The following is a 15,268-nucleotide window of genomic DNA, read 5'->3' on the forward strand; positions in this document are numbered from 1 at the left end:
ATGGGACCCGTAGACTTCCGGGCGGAATGCTCCGGGGCCCGAGACGGCGAGCCAGAGCGGGTGAAGCCGGGGGTCTCGCGCGAGGAGGAGCGCTTCTGGGGGAGGCTGGGAGACCCATGGGACTGGGCGTGGGGTGTCCAACGACTCGGTCGTCCTGAACCCGGGTGTAGGCGGAGGCCACGTGCAAGTGCTCTTCCGCTGGCTCCGCGGGAGACTGGTGGGCAGAGCGAGGATGAATGAGGGATCCCGGACGCTTCTGAAAGGACCAGCTGTTATCACCCAGTCAGTTTCCCTGCGAGAATGAGCACCCCGTTTCCAACATCTCCCCATTTTCCAGGAAAACCCAGAAGTCCCGATATACTGTATAAGCTAAAGAAAATGTCTCCGCAGCTTGGTTTCAGCCTGGTGTGTGTGTGTGTGTGTGAATCTAGCTGGCCATGCAGTCGCTATCATTGGGCTGTTTTAAACTCCAACGCACTTTATTTATGGTGCTCAGAGCACCCTGCTTTTGGCCTTATTTAATTATTTATACATTTGTGTCTTCTCTTGAGACATGTCCCTTGAAGCAGACGTTGAGCACCTACATGCAGCAGGAACATTGGTGGGCGCTGTGGGGTCAGAGAGATACTGTTAAATTACATGTGAGTAGAAGGTAGAATCGAGGCATTCATAAAACATGGGAGCACAGATGAGGGCACGGTTTTTGAGCAGTAGAGGCAGGGTAGGTTTATTCAGCTTTGTATCGCCCACGGTAAATATGCAGATGCAAAGAGAGTGTGACCTTTGAAGTCACACCTCGTTTTCAGTTCTGATTGCCGCTTAGTTGACAGCAGTCCTGAGCATATAGTTTAGTCCTTGAGCCACAGGACCACATGATGACCACCAGTAATCTGAAGAACTGGAAAAATTATGAGTCCCCCTGCCCAGATTTAATTAAAATTAAAACGATTGTGAAGTTTGAGTGTATTATATATATTTTTTGAAGTATTTTATTTTTTCGAGTACTTTTTTCTCTGAGTCTGTGTGTCTGTATGCTGCTCTCTGTGCATGTTTACCCAGCCTTTCTGGTACCTGAGCAGTTTTTCGGGTACCTGAGCAGTTTGAGGACAAAGACTGTCTTGCTCATTCTTGCATCCCCAGCTTTTGAAATATCACCTGGCATGGACATGCTGCTCAATATATGACAGAAGACCATAGGTTGGACAAAATATCTTAGAAAAGCCTGACCAGGCGGTGGTGCAGTGGATAGAGCATTGGACTGGGATGCTGAGGACCCAGGATCGAGACCCCAAGGTTGCCAGCTTGAGCACAGGCTCATCTGGTTTGAGCAAAGAGCTCACCAGGGTCACTAGCTCAAGCAAGGGGTTACTCGGTCTACTGAAGACCTGCAGTCAAGGCACATATGAGAAAGCAATCAATGAACAACTAAGGTGCCGCAATGCAGAATAAAAAACTAATGATTGATGCTTCTCATCTCTCCATTCCTGTCTGTCCCTGTCTATCCCTCTCTCTGACTCTGTAAAAAATAAAAATAAAAAATCTTAGAAAAATTGGGAATTTTAGCTCAACCTTAAAGAACAGGTCAAGGCCTGACCTGTGGTGGCGCAGTGGATAAAGCGTCGACCTGGAATGCTGAGGTCACCAGTTCAAAACCCTGGGCTTGCCTGGTCAAGGCACATATGGGAGTTGATGCTTCCTGCTCCTGCCCCTGTTCTCTCTCTATCTCCCCCTCTCTCTAATAAAAATGAATAAATAAAATCTAAAAAAGTAAATAAATAAAAAATTTAAAATAAATAAATAAATAAATAAAAGAACAAGTCAAATGTATTTGGGATGTGGGAGAAGCAGTGATCTAAAGCATTGACTGGGGATGAGACAGAAGTAAAGCATTAGAGATGGGAGCACCATTGACCAGGTGAGGTGGATTGGGACTTTTTTATCTGCAAGAGGTCCGTGGTTGAACTTTCAGAATCCATAATGTTCGGTTTTTTTCTGGATCGAGTATTCATAGATTACATCAAATTCTCAAAGTAGTTTAGAAACAAATAAATGTTAAGAATTACTGCTCTGGCCTGACCAGGCAGTGGCGCAATGGATAGAGCATCAGGCTGGTACACAGAGGACCCAGGTTCAAAACCCCAAGGTAACAGGCTTGAGTGCAGGCTCATCCGGCTTGAGCGCAGGGTTGCTGGCTTGAGCATGGGTTCATAGACATGTCACTGGCTCAGCTGCAGCCCCCTAACCCCGTCAAGACACATACTAGAAAGAAATCCATGAACAACTGGGGTGCTGCAACAAAGACTTCATGCTTCTCATCTCCCTTCCTGTCTGTCCCTATCTGTACCTCTCTGTGCCTCTGTCTCTGTAGCAAAAAAAAAAAAAAAAAAAAAAAAATTACTGCTCTGGCCTGATAGCTGAGTTCCTCAGAGTATTAACCCAATATGCCAAAGTTGCAGGTTCAGTTCCCAGTCAAGGCACATACAAGAATCGACCAATGAATGCATAAATAAGTGGAACAACAAATCAATGTTTCACCCTTCCTCAAATCAATAAACAAAATTTTATTAAATAGAGGGATGAAAAGCAGCAACTAGTAGTTCCTTCACTTTAGTTGTTCATTGATTGCTTCTTATATGTGCCTTGCACACCAAAACTATGAGATAGCACTTCACACCCAGTAGGTAGCAATTGTAAAAACAAAATCAGAAAATATATTGGTGAAGATGTGGAAAGCAGAAGCCTTGTGCATTGCTGGGAGGGTGGTGGATGGAAAATGGTGCAAACACTGTGGGAACAGTCTGGTGGTTTCTCAGAAAACAAAACAGAATTGTCACGTGATCCAGCAGTTCCACCTCGGGGATTTATCCAGAAGAACTGAAAGCAGGGACTTGAACAGATACTGATCCCCTATCATTCACAACAGCCAAAAGGGGGAAGGAGCCCAAGTGTCCTTTGACAGATGGACACTGTATAAACAAACTATATATATATATATTGTATATATATATAGTCTATATATGTATAGTGTGTATATAGAGAGAGTTATTGAGCTATATATATATAGTTATCTACAACTGTATACAGTTGTATAAATACAGTGTATCAGTAAAGTCATGGTGTACTTTTGACCGGTCACAGGAAAGCAACAAAAGAGGATAGAAATGTGAAATCTGCACCAAATAAAAGGAAAACTCTCCCAGTTTCATACTGATTCAGTGAGGTTCGATGTGGGCTCACGCACAGGTTTTTTTAGGGCTCCTTAGTTAGCTATCCCATATAGCCTCTACAGACTCGTCACTGACTGATGGCCTACCAGAACGGGGTTCTCCACCAAACTGCTGGTTTCCTTCAACTGCTTATTCCACCAAGTAATGTTATTCCTATATGGTGGCACTTTGTTATAAACGTGCTGATATTTGCCCTGGCCACTTGGCTCAGTGGTAGAGCGTCAGCCTGGCGTGCAGGAGTCCCGGGTTTGATTCCCGGCCAGGGCACACAGGAGAGGTGCCCATCTGCTTCTCCACCCCTCCCCCTCTCCTTCCTCTCTGTCTCTCTCCCCCTTCCGCAGCCAAGGCTTCATTGGAGCAAAGTTGGCCCAGGCACTGAGGATGGCTCCATGGCCTCTGCCTCAGGAGCTAGAATGGCTCTGGTTGCAACAGAGCAATGCCCCAGATGGGCAGAGCATCGCCCCCTGGTGGGCATGCCGGGTGGATCCCGGTCAGGCGCGTGCGGGAGTCTGTCTGATTGCCTCCCCGTTTCCAACTTTAGAAAAATACAAAAAAATAAAAAAATAAACGCGCCGATATGCACATTGCACTTTGGTCACATTCGAATTTAGCGAGCCACAGAACACACTGAACTTACCTCTGTACTGTCCATATCTCGACTGGCATGGCTGTGGGCTGCTCCACTGTATACACGGTGTTACATCATCTGCGCATGTGCACATGCTGCCACATCATCCTACTGAAACTGGCAGTGTTTTCCTTTTATTTGATGCAGATTTCACATTTCTATTGTCTTTTTTTACTTTCCTGTTACTGGTCAAAAGTGCACCATGGCCCTGGCCGGTTGGCTCAGCGGTAGAGCGTCGGCCTAGCGTGCGGAGGACCCGGGTTCGATTCCCGGCCAGGGCACATAGGAGAAACACCCATTTGCTTCTCCACCCCTCCGCCGTGCCTTCCTCTCTGTCTCTCCCTTCCCCTCCCGCAGCCAAGGCTCCATTGGAGCAAGGATGGCCCAGGCGCTGGGGATGGCTCTGTGGCCTCTGCCCCAGGCGCTAGAGTGGCTCTGGTCGCAACATGGCGATGCCCAGGATTGGCAGAGCATCGCCCCCTGGTGGGCAGAGCGTGGCCCCATGGTGGGTGTGCCGGGTGGATCCCGGTCGGGCGCATGCGGGAGTCTGTCTGACTGTCTCTCCCTGTTTCCAGCTTCAGAAAAATGCAAAAAAAAAAAAAAAAAAAGTGCACCATGACTTTACGGACACACTGTATATAGTGTGTGTGTGCAAACACACACATATATAATGGAACATTATTCAGTCTTTTAAAAAAAGTAAATTTTGACACATGCTGCAACATGGATGAGCCAAAGACATTATGCTAAGTGAAATAAGCCAGCCACAAAAGGACAAATACTGTATGATTCCACTCTTTTTTTTTTTTTTTTTTTTTTTTTTTTTTTCATTTTTCTGAAGCTGGAAACAGGGAGAGACAGTCAGACAGACTCCCGCATGCGCCCGACCGGGATCCACCCGGCACGCCCACCAGGGGCGACGCTCTGCCCACCAGGGGGCGATGCTCTGCCCATCCTGGGCGTCGCCATATTGCGACCAGAGCCACTCTAGCGCCCGAGGCAGAGGCCACAGAGCCATCCCCAGCGCCCGGGCCATCTCTGCTCCAATGGAGCCTCGGCTGCGGGAGGGGAAGAGAGAGACAGAGAGGAAAGCGCGGCGGAGGGGTGGAGAAGCAAATGGGCGCTTCTCCTATGTGCCCTGGCCGGGAATCGAACCCGGGTCCTCCGCACGCTAGGCCGACGCTCTACCGCTGAGCCAACCGGCCAGGGCCCATGATTCCACTCTTATGCAGCCCCTAGGGTGGTCACATCATACAGCCAAAAAGCAGAGTGGTGAGTGCCAGGGCTGGGGGAGGGGAGAATTGAGAGTTACCCCTGAATGGGTGGGGAGGTCCGTTTTGGGAAGATAGATAAGTTCTGGTGATGGATGGTGATGGTGACTTTTGCACCAGAATCGGTTGGCTCTGTGGTAGAGCATCAGCTCGGCATGTAGAAGTCCTGGGTTTGATTCCTGGCCAGGGCACACAGGAGAAGCACCCATCTGCTTCTCCACCCTTTTGCCTCTCCTTTGTCTCTCTGTTCCCCTTCAGCAGCCAAGGTTCGATTGGAGCAAAGTTGGCCCGAGCGCTGAGGATGGCTCCATGGCCTCCACCTCAGGTGCTAGAATGGCTCTGGCTGCAACGGAGCAACGCCCCAGATGGGCAGATCACCGCCCCCTGGTGGGCTTGCCAGGTGGATCCCAGTCAGGTGCATGCAGGAGTCTGTCTCTGCCTCCCCGTTTCTAACTTCAGAAAAATACAAAAAAAAAAAGTGCGAATACTCGCTGAAATGTAGCCATAGACATGGTCAAAATGGTAAACTTGATGTTGTATACACATGCTACCATAATTTTTAAAAAGCTCTTTAAGCCTGAACAGGCAGTGGCGCAGTGGATAGAGCGTCAGACTGGGATGCAGAGGACCCAGGTTTGAGACCCCAAGGTTGCCAGCTTGAGCTCGGGCTCATCTGGTTTGAGCAAAGTTCACCAGCTTGGACCCAAGGTCACTGGCTCTAGCAAGGGGTTACTCGGTCTGCTAAAGGCCTGCAGTCAAGGCATATATGAGAAAGCAATCAATGAACAACTAAGGTGTTGCAAAAAAAACCTGATGATTGATGCTTCTCATCTCTGTGTTCCTGTCTGTCTGTCCCTGTCTATCCCCCTCTCTGACTCTCTCTCTGTCTCTGTAAAAAAAAAAAAAAACAAAAAAAAAACAACTCTTTAAGTCAGTGGTCCCCAACCCCCGGGCCGCGGACCGGTACCGGTCTGTGGGCCATTTGGTACCGGTCCGCAGAGAAAGAATAAATAACTTACATTATTTCCGTTTTACTTTCATTTAAGTCTGAACGATGTTTTATTTTTTAAAAATGACCAGATTCCGGCCCTGGCCGGTTGGCTGAGTGGTGGAGCATCGGCCTGGCGTGCGGAAGCCCCAGGTTCGATTCCCAGCCAGGGCACACAGGAGAGGCGCCCATCTGCTTTTCCACCCCTCCCCCTCTCCTTCCTCTCTGTCTCTCTCTTCCCCTCCCACAGCTGAGGCTCCATTGGAGCAAAAGATGGCCCGGGTGCTGGGTATGGCTCCATGGCCTCTGCCCAGGCGCTGGAGTGGTTCTGGTCGCAACAGAGCGACGCCCCAGATGGGCAGAGCATCGCCCCCTGGTGGGCGTGCTGGGTGGATCCCAGTCGGGCAGATCCTGATCGGGCGCATGCAGGAGTTGTCTGACTGCCTTCCCGTTTCCAGCTTCAGAAAAATACAAAAAAAAAAAAAAAAAGACCAGATTCCCTATTACATTCGTCTAAGACTCACTCTTGACACTTGTCTTGGTCACATGATACATTTATCCATCCCACCCTAAAGGCCAGTCTGCGAAAATATTTGCTGACATTAAACTGGTCCGTGGCCCATAAAAGGTTGGGGACCACTGCTTTAAGTGGAACAGTACCTAAGAGGATGGGATCAGCAGAATCTCGTCATCATTCCTGGTGTAAGAATGAGTTGCTATAGGCCCTTTGGAAAGTTTGTTACCCTGTAAAGATAAGCATTTGTATTCTCCTTGACTTACCATTCTGCTCCTGAGTATGCACCTAAAAGGAACTTTTGAACGCACACCAGGGCACATGTGCAAGGTTGTTCATGTGAGCACACTCTTTAATACCCAAATCTAGAAACATCCCAGATGCCCGTCTACAGATAGAGCAGTATAAATGAATTAGGATGTTATTTATACAGCACTCCCAGTGAATTTACTACAGTTATATGCAACATGGATTAATCCTAACAATACGTGGTGGAGCAAAAGCGTGTTTACAGCTGCGAGGATGCAAAACAAGGTTCATTCTTGTATTTATATATTTGTATTGCTTTCCATACGAACAACCAGAAACCTACTTTTGCCCCACGCTGTATGATATAGAGTGAAAAGGTCAGTAATTAATAATTATATATAGCATGTGGTTGACCCTTATAAAGTTAACAACCTTATAAAAATCCCCCACTGCCAATGCTGTTTAGGGTGTTAAAAGGACAAGCAAGGCAATGATGTTTTTGCTGGTCTTACTTTGAGTGGGAAGAAGCTGGATAATGTAATGGAGGATCAGAGGGGAATGTAAATGTGAATTTATGCCCTAGATTTTATGTTGGTGGTGATGTCATGGGCATTTGATGTATTATTGTAAATGAAAAAATGAATGAATGTTGAGGTCCTTGAATGCACTGAAGAAAAGAGGGAGTCATGAGCCAAGAATACTGATGAGTCAAATTCTCTGCATCTGAGCTCTGTAACATTTTTTTCCTTTTGCATTCAACTTTATATGTTTGATATAAGTAAAGAGAATAAAGGGAGAAAAGTCATCTTTTAAACCATGTGCCATCAAGGAAAAATGATGCTCTTAAAGTATTTTGTCCTGCCTGGTGGTGGTGCAGTGGATAGAGCATCGACCTGGGATGCCAAGGTCCCAGGTTCAAAACCCTGACTTTGCCAGCTTGAGCGTGGGCAGCTTCTCTGCCTTAAGCACAGGCTCACCATCTTAAGTGCAGAGTCACTGGCTTGAGCCCAGAGGTCGCTGGTTTGAAGCCCAAGGTCGCTGGCTTGAGCCCAGAGGTCACTGGCTTGAAGCCCAAAGCTACAGGATTGAGCCTAAGGTTACTGGCTTGAGCAAGGGGTCATTGGCTCCACTGGATTCCTTCCTCCCACCCCGGTCAAGGCACATATGAGAAGCAATCAATAAACAACTAAAGTGATACAACTATGAGTCAATGCTTCTCATCTCTCTCCCTTCCTATTTCTGTCTCAAAAAAAAATGCCACTCTCTATCTGGGTAGCTCTGGCCGGGTAGTTCAGTCAGTTAGAGCGTCATTCCAATATACCAATGTTGCACCAATGTTGCAGATTTGATTCCTGATCAAGGCACATACAAGAATCAACCAATGAATACATACATAAATGGAACAACAAATCAATGTTTCTCACTCTTTCTCCCCCTTCCTTGTCTCTCAAATCAATATTTTTTTATTTTTAAAAAGTGTCACGGCCCTGGCCAGTTTGCTCAGTAGAGCTTCAGCCTGGGATGTGGATGTTCCAGGTTCAATCCCCGATCAGGGCACAGGGGAATAGCAACCATCTCCTTCTCTCCCCGTCCTTCTCTCTCCCTCTTCTCCTCTCGCAGCCATTGGCTCGGTTGGTCCTAGCATCAGCCTCAGGCCCTGAGGGTAGCTAGATTGTTTCAAGCATCAGCCCCACATGGGTTGCCTGGTGGGGCGCATGCGGTAGTCTGTCTCTCTAGCTCCCCTCCTCTCCCTTAAAAAAAAAAATGTTAGCCCTGGCCGGTTGGCTCAGCGGTAGAGCGTCGGCCTAGCGTGCGGAGGACCCGGGTTCGATTCCCGGCCAGGGCACATAGGAGAAGCGCCCATTTGCTTCTCCACCTCTCCGCCGCGCTTTCCTCTCTGTCTCTCTCTTCCCCTCCTGCAGCCAAGGCTCCATTGGAGCAAAGATGGCCCGGGCGCTGGGGATGGCTCTGTGGCCTCTGCCTCAGGCGCTAGAGTAGCTCTGGTCGCAATATGGCAATGCCCAGGATGGGCAGAGCATCGCCCCCTGGTGGGCAGAGCGTCGCCCCTGGTGGGCGTGCAGGGTGAATCCCGGTCGGGCGCATGCGGGAGTCTGTCTGACTGTCTCTCCCCGTTTCTAGCTTCAGAAAAATGAAAAAAAGAAAAAAAAAAATGTTGGCCCTGGCCGGTTGGCTCAGTGGTAGAGCATCGGCCTGGCGAGCGGGGGACCCGGGTTTGATAACTGGCCAGGGCACATAGGAGAAGCGCCCATTTGCTTCTCCACCCCCCCCCTCCTTCCTCTCTGTCTCTCTCTTCCCCTCCCACAGCCAAGGCTCCATTGAAGCAAAGATGGCCCTGGCGCTGGGGATGGCTCCTTGGCCGTTGCCCCAGGCGCTAGAGTGGCTCTGGTCACGGCAGAGCGACGCCCCGGAGGGGCAGAGCATCGCCCCCTGGTGGGCAGAGTGTCGCCCCTGGTGGGCATGCCGGGTGGATCCTGGTCAGGCGCATGCAGGAGTCTGTCTGACTGTCTCTCCCTGTTTCCAGCTTCAGAAAAATACAAAAAAAAAAAAAAAGTCACATTTCTCTTGTGACTTCAGATACCTTCTGATTGATTGCCACTGTTGCCCAGGCATTTAAGCATTACAATTTCAGAAGATCAGTGATAGTGGAAAGACATCAGGATATCTTTTCTTTTTTTTTTTTTTTTACAGAGACAGAGAGAGAGTCAGAGAGAGAGAGATAAGGACAGACAGACAGGAACGGAGAGCTGAGAAGCATCATCAGTTTTTTGTTGTGGCACTTTAGTTGTTCATTGATTGCTTTTTCATATGTGCCTTGACCAGGGGGCTACAGCAGACCAAGTAACCCCTTGCTCAAGCCAGTGACCTTGGATCCAAGCTGGTGAGTTTTTTTGTTTTGTTTTGTTTTTGTTGTTTTGGGGTTTGTTTGTTTGTTTGTTGTTGTTGTTTGCTCAAACCAGATGAGCCCGCACTCAAGCTGGTGACCTCGGGGTCTCAAACCTGGGTCCTCTGCATCCCAGTCCGATGTTCTATCCACTGCACCACTGCCTGGTCAGGTGCCACCAGAATATCTTATTCTTGGATGTTAAGTGTGCAAAATAAGCAGTGTTCTGTTTTGTTTTGTTTTAATTAGTCTGGCAGCTCTAAATAGGGTGGATGGATTTGGAGAGAGATCCTCATCAGGAGAACCAGCTCTCGAGCTATTACCATGTTGCAGTTTTCAAGTCAGGATGACCTGAACTAAATACGCAGTATCAGCAGAAACTGGGAGGACAGGGCGCGAGCCATGAGAATTGTGAAGAATGAAACAGTAATTCTTAGAACTGAATTAAGATGAGGTGAATAAGAAGAATGCTTTAATCATTCTAAGGTTCTACCAAAAGCATTTCTGAGTCTCATGTGACCTGAAGCTTATGCAATTCTTGAGACTCTCTCTCTCTCTCTCTTTTTTTTTTCTTTTGAGAGAGAGAGAGACAGAGAGAGGGACAGATAGGGACAGACAGACAAAAAAAGGAGAGAGATGAGAAGCATGAATTCTTAGTTGCAGCTCCTTAGTTCATTGATTGCTTTCTCATATGTGCCTTGATGGGGGGGGGCTACAGCAGAGTGAGTGAGTGACCCCTTGCTCAAGCCAGCAACCATGGGCTTCAAGTCAGTGACCTTTGGGCTCAAGCCAGTGACCATGGGGTCATGTCTGTGAAGCCAGCGAACCTGCACTCAAGCTGGTGAGCCCACACTCAAGCCAGATGAGCCTACGCTCAAGCCGATGACCTCAGGATTTCAAACCTGGGTTCTCTGCATCCCAATCTGATGCTGTATCCACTGTGCCACCGTTTAGTTAGGCAGGACTCTCTTTAGCAAAAAGAAAATGGCCCAACAGGTAGTGGCACAGTGGATAAAGTGTCAACGTGGGTCCCAGGTTCAAGCCTCACGGTCACCAGCTTGAGCACAGGGTTGCTGACTTGAGCCAAGGGTCATTGGTTCGGCTGGAGCCCCCTGGTCAAGGCACATATGAGAAGCAATCATTGAACAACTAAAGAGATTACAACTATGAGTTGATGCTTCTCATCTCTCTCCCTTCCTGTCTCTCTGTCTCTATCTCTCACTTAGTAGATAGATAGATAGATAGATAGATAGATAGATAAAAGGAAAATGAACTTATGAGTCAAAATTAGGTACAGCCTGACCTGTGGTGGCGCACTGGGTAAAGCATTGACCTGGAATGCTGAGATTGCTGGTTCGGGACCCCGGGCTTGCCTGGTCAAGGCACATATGGGAGTTGATGCTTCCTGCTCCTCCCTGTTCTCTCTATCTCTCCTCTCTCTCTAATAAAAATGAATAAATATAAATAAATAAATAAAATTAATAAATATAAAAAAGATTAGATACAAAAGTGAGTACCTAATTGAAAGGGACCAGTGCAAGTAAGGATCTCAAGTTTAAGTTTCATTAATTTCATGGTTAATCATTCTGGATTTTAACCAGAATGGTAATGACCCTGGCAGGGTGGCCGGAAAGAGACAAAGCCTTTTAAGAGACAAAAATATAAAAACTTCACTTTTAACGTTAAACTTCTGTAATATTAGAATGAGAAGGGGCCTTGGAAAGGATTTAACTACCTGAACAAATTCATGTTATTTTTTTTCTCATGAGTAAGTCTGGGCCGTCTTAACAGAAGCCTAAACTCTGAGGTGACATCTCCCACGTTGTCATGCTTACTTAAGTGTTCCTGTTGGCTAAAGATCCACTTTCACTCACTAAATAGACTCTTTCCCTTTATCTTAGTGATTCCATTTGTTGCTGCAAAGACATTGATTTTATTCATGGAGAAATACCAATACCCTAAGCAACACCCTCGAATGTCCATATCCTGATTTCCCTGACTCCAGCCTTCTGCAGGAGCTCGATCTCCAACTGACCTCTACATCTATCACAGGGCCTGTGAGCAGATACTCAGAAATATTTGTAAAAGGGATCACGTGCATGTTCCTTATACAAAAGCACTTCACCAAACTATGGGAAATTTTTAACTCTCCCTGAATGGGGTTCGGGATCACCTGGCCGTTCCCAGGCACAGGGAAATAGCTCTCCACAGGGCGCTGACCTCTCATTCACTTCAACGTGCTCCTTACTATAATATAATTATAAATTATTATAATATAATTTTAAATTATTTTTAAAATTATTTTTTATTGATTGATTTTTAGAGTGAGAAGAAGGGAGAGAGAGAGAGAAAAAAACACATTGATTTGTTATTCCACTTATTTATGCATTCATTGGTTGATTCTTGTATGTGCCCCAACTGGGGACCAAACCCACAGCCTTGGTGTATTGGGAGAGCGCTCTAACCAACTGAGGTACCCGGCCAGGGGCTTCTTCCACAGGTTCTGGACGAGGAGAGAGGCTACAGAGACCTTGCTCATAAGGAAGCTGGAGGACTCAATTAATATGAGACAGTCAACTTCAGGACCAGTGTGTTACCAGGGACAAAGAGGACATTTCATAATTATAAAAGGGTCAGTTCAACAAAAAGACGTAACAGTCTTGAATACATGTGCATGTAGCCTGACCTGCGGTGGCGCAGTAGATAAGGCAATGACCCGGAACACTGAGGCTGCCGCTTCAAAACCCTGGGCTCTCCTGGTCAAGGAACCTACAGGAGACAGGAGTTGATGCTTGTCGCTCCTCCCCCCCACTCCCACTTCCCTCTTTCTCCTCTCTCAGAGCTTCTCCTAATTCAGAGCTTCAAAATACATGCCATAAAAACCTGCAGACCTGAAAGGAAAAACAGATAAATCCACCATTATCGTTTGATACAAGGAGACAGAAAATCAGTAAGGCTCTAAGACCTGGAATACACAGGTTAGTGAAACACAGATGAGACCTAAATGTAAAAACATGAAACCATAATAGTCCCACAAGAAACAGGAGTTAATTTCTTCAGAAATGGGAATCTTTATGGGTTTAAAAAAATATTTGTGTGGTTAGCTCAGTTGGTTAGAGCATCATCCCAATACCCAAGATTGTAGGTTTGATCCCCAGTCAGGACACATACAAGAATCAAGCAATGAATGCATAAATAAGTGGAACAACAAATTGATCTCTCTCTTTCCCTTCCTCTCTTTCTAAAATCAATCAAAAAGAATTTGCATGGCCAAAAGCACCATAAGCATAGCAGAAGACAAATGAAAAACAAATTAACTGCAATCTATACCACAGCCAAAAGGCTTGTTTAAATTTAAAAAAAGGAAAAAAAAAAAGCTGATGAGGCCAAAAACATGACAGGGCAGTGGACAAAATTCACCAGCAGATGTTCACCAAAACAAGTATCTTAAACCAGTGAGAAAATAACTGTACTTACTCATAATATGAAAAAGTTTAAAACAGCTCTGAGACACCATGCCTCAACCCTCATTTTATCTAGACTATCAAATTGCCAGAAATCCAGCCCTGGCCAGATGACTTCGTTGGTTCAATCCCCAGTCAGGGCACATACAGGAACAGATTGATGTTTCTCTCTCTCTCTCTCTCTCTCTCTCTCTCTCTCTCTCTGTCAAATCAATAAAGAAATGTTTTGAACATCGCCAGAAATCCAAAACTTTGAGCACACACTCAGCACAGATGAGTGATCGGACACTCTCAAATGTTACCGATGGCAATGCAAAAATGCACAGCCCATGCAAGGGAATTCGGCATTCTCTAGTGAAATTACATCTGCAAATCACTTTTCAGGAAACCACCTTGAAGAGACAATGTGAAGGAGAGGAAAAAGACAGTTCAGTTCATTCAGAATATCCATTTTCATGGCGTAGGCCCTCTTACGTATTCAGCCAGCGTTTCTTCCCCTGCAGAAGCTGACCCAGTCCTTTCTTCTCCCTCAGGGCTTTCTAACAGTGATAGCTAAATCCTGGAATCCATCTGCATCCTTCTTGCTACTGCAGCATCTTTATGGCTGGGTTGGAGGAAGAAGCCTTCAGCCCAGGTTTGCCACCTTGTCCCCCATAGGGGTTTATTTGGGTCTCTTGAAGTAAACTCTCTCCAAGTTGTCAGGAGAGAAAGTGAGTTCAATTCCACTTCGTGATGAAATTACAGCTGTGTCTGGTGACCAGGAGGCTTCGGTAGATGAAACCTAATGTTTCAGAAATATTTTTAGTCAGACTACAAACACTAACCAGAGCAAGTTTCCCCAGGAAAATGTGCCCGTGTGTGCATGCGCACACATACACACGCGCGCAAGCCCACATGAGTATAACTGACTTACACCCAACACAGCCAGAGCCTGGAAACCAGGAAGGTAAGGCAGAGGCGAGGGTAGCTTCCAAGGAGGGCCCAGCACAGCAGAAGTGTTCACTCCTGTGAGGGAACATGGACCACCTCTGCAAACACAGAGGGTCCAGGGCATGGTGGTCATAGAGGCAGTGTCCTCAGAGGCTTCCACCCAGATGTTCCCACTCACATTTCAGCATCCCAGGTTTTTGTCACAAAGGTCTGAACATCTCCTAACACTCCATCCAGCCTTGGCTGACCACTGTAAAGCCCTGAGGAGCTCTGAGACTATCAATGAGGTCTTCGGCCTGCCGCTCAAATGTGTGCGCCCTTCTACTGTGTGCACAGTCAGGCTCTCTGTGGAAGCTGCCACGGAGGTCCTCTCATGCTCACATTTAACTACGGACTGCTTGATTCCAGAGTGACCACCACACTGGGCAGCAACAGAACGGTCTGCTGTCCTTATTGGCATGGTTCCCCCATGTTGCTTCAAGGCCTGAAACATTGTACCTGCCACAGCTTTCTCTCCCACTGGGGACATTTTTTTAGTCACCAGTAGTGAGATGTTTCTCAACAGCGTTGCTACCCTATGCCACATCCCATAGCATCCTTTCCATCTGCTAGCTAGGCAGTAGGTGAGCCAGTCCCAAAGCCCCATCTGACCGCCCATTTTCTTGGAACACTCTTGGGACCATTCCTGGGTCATCTACAAAGCAGATGCCATGGCCACCAGTCCAAGTCCACGCCACCAGACTAAATGTAACTCTTCCTCTGAGGTTGATGCCATCAGCTGTCCCATCCTCTGCTCCTCCTCTTGTTGAGGACGGTCACAGGGCTGGGGTAAGATACTTGGGCAAGCAGGAAGGGAGGTGCTCCTTCTTAAGGCCCACCCTACACTTGCACCCCAGGGTCAGAGGTTCCATCTCACCTTCATCCCAGCACTGGTCCCAGCACCGTACACACCAACCGGCATCCCTTGTTGCCCAAGGGATGGAGGGCTAGTCCTAGGTTATTTCTAGGTTACTGAGGAAGGTGAAGGGCGTCCTTGTAGAGTGTGGGATAGCAAGGGTGGTCGTCTGGTGATCGGGAAAGAAGCAAACATCAGAT

This window comes from Saccopteryx bilineata, chromosome 2 (genome assembly GCF_036850765.1).
Source record: "Saccopteryx bilineata isolate mSacBil1 chromosome 2, mSacBil1_pri_phased_curated, whole genome shotgun sequence".
NCBI classification, from domain to species: Eukaryota; Metazoa; Chordata; class Mammalia; order Chiroptera; family Emballonuridae; genus Saccopteryx; species Saccopteryx bilineata.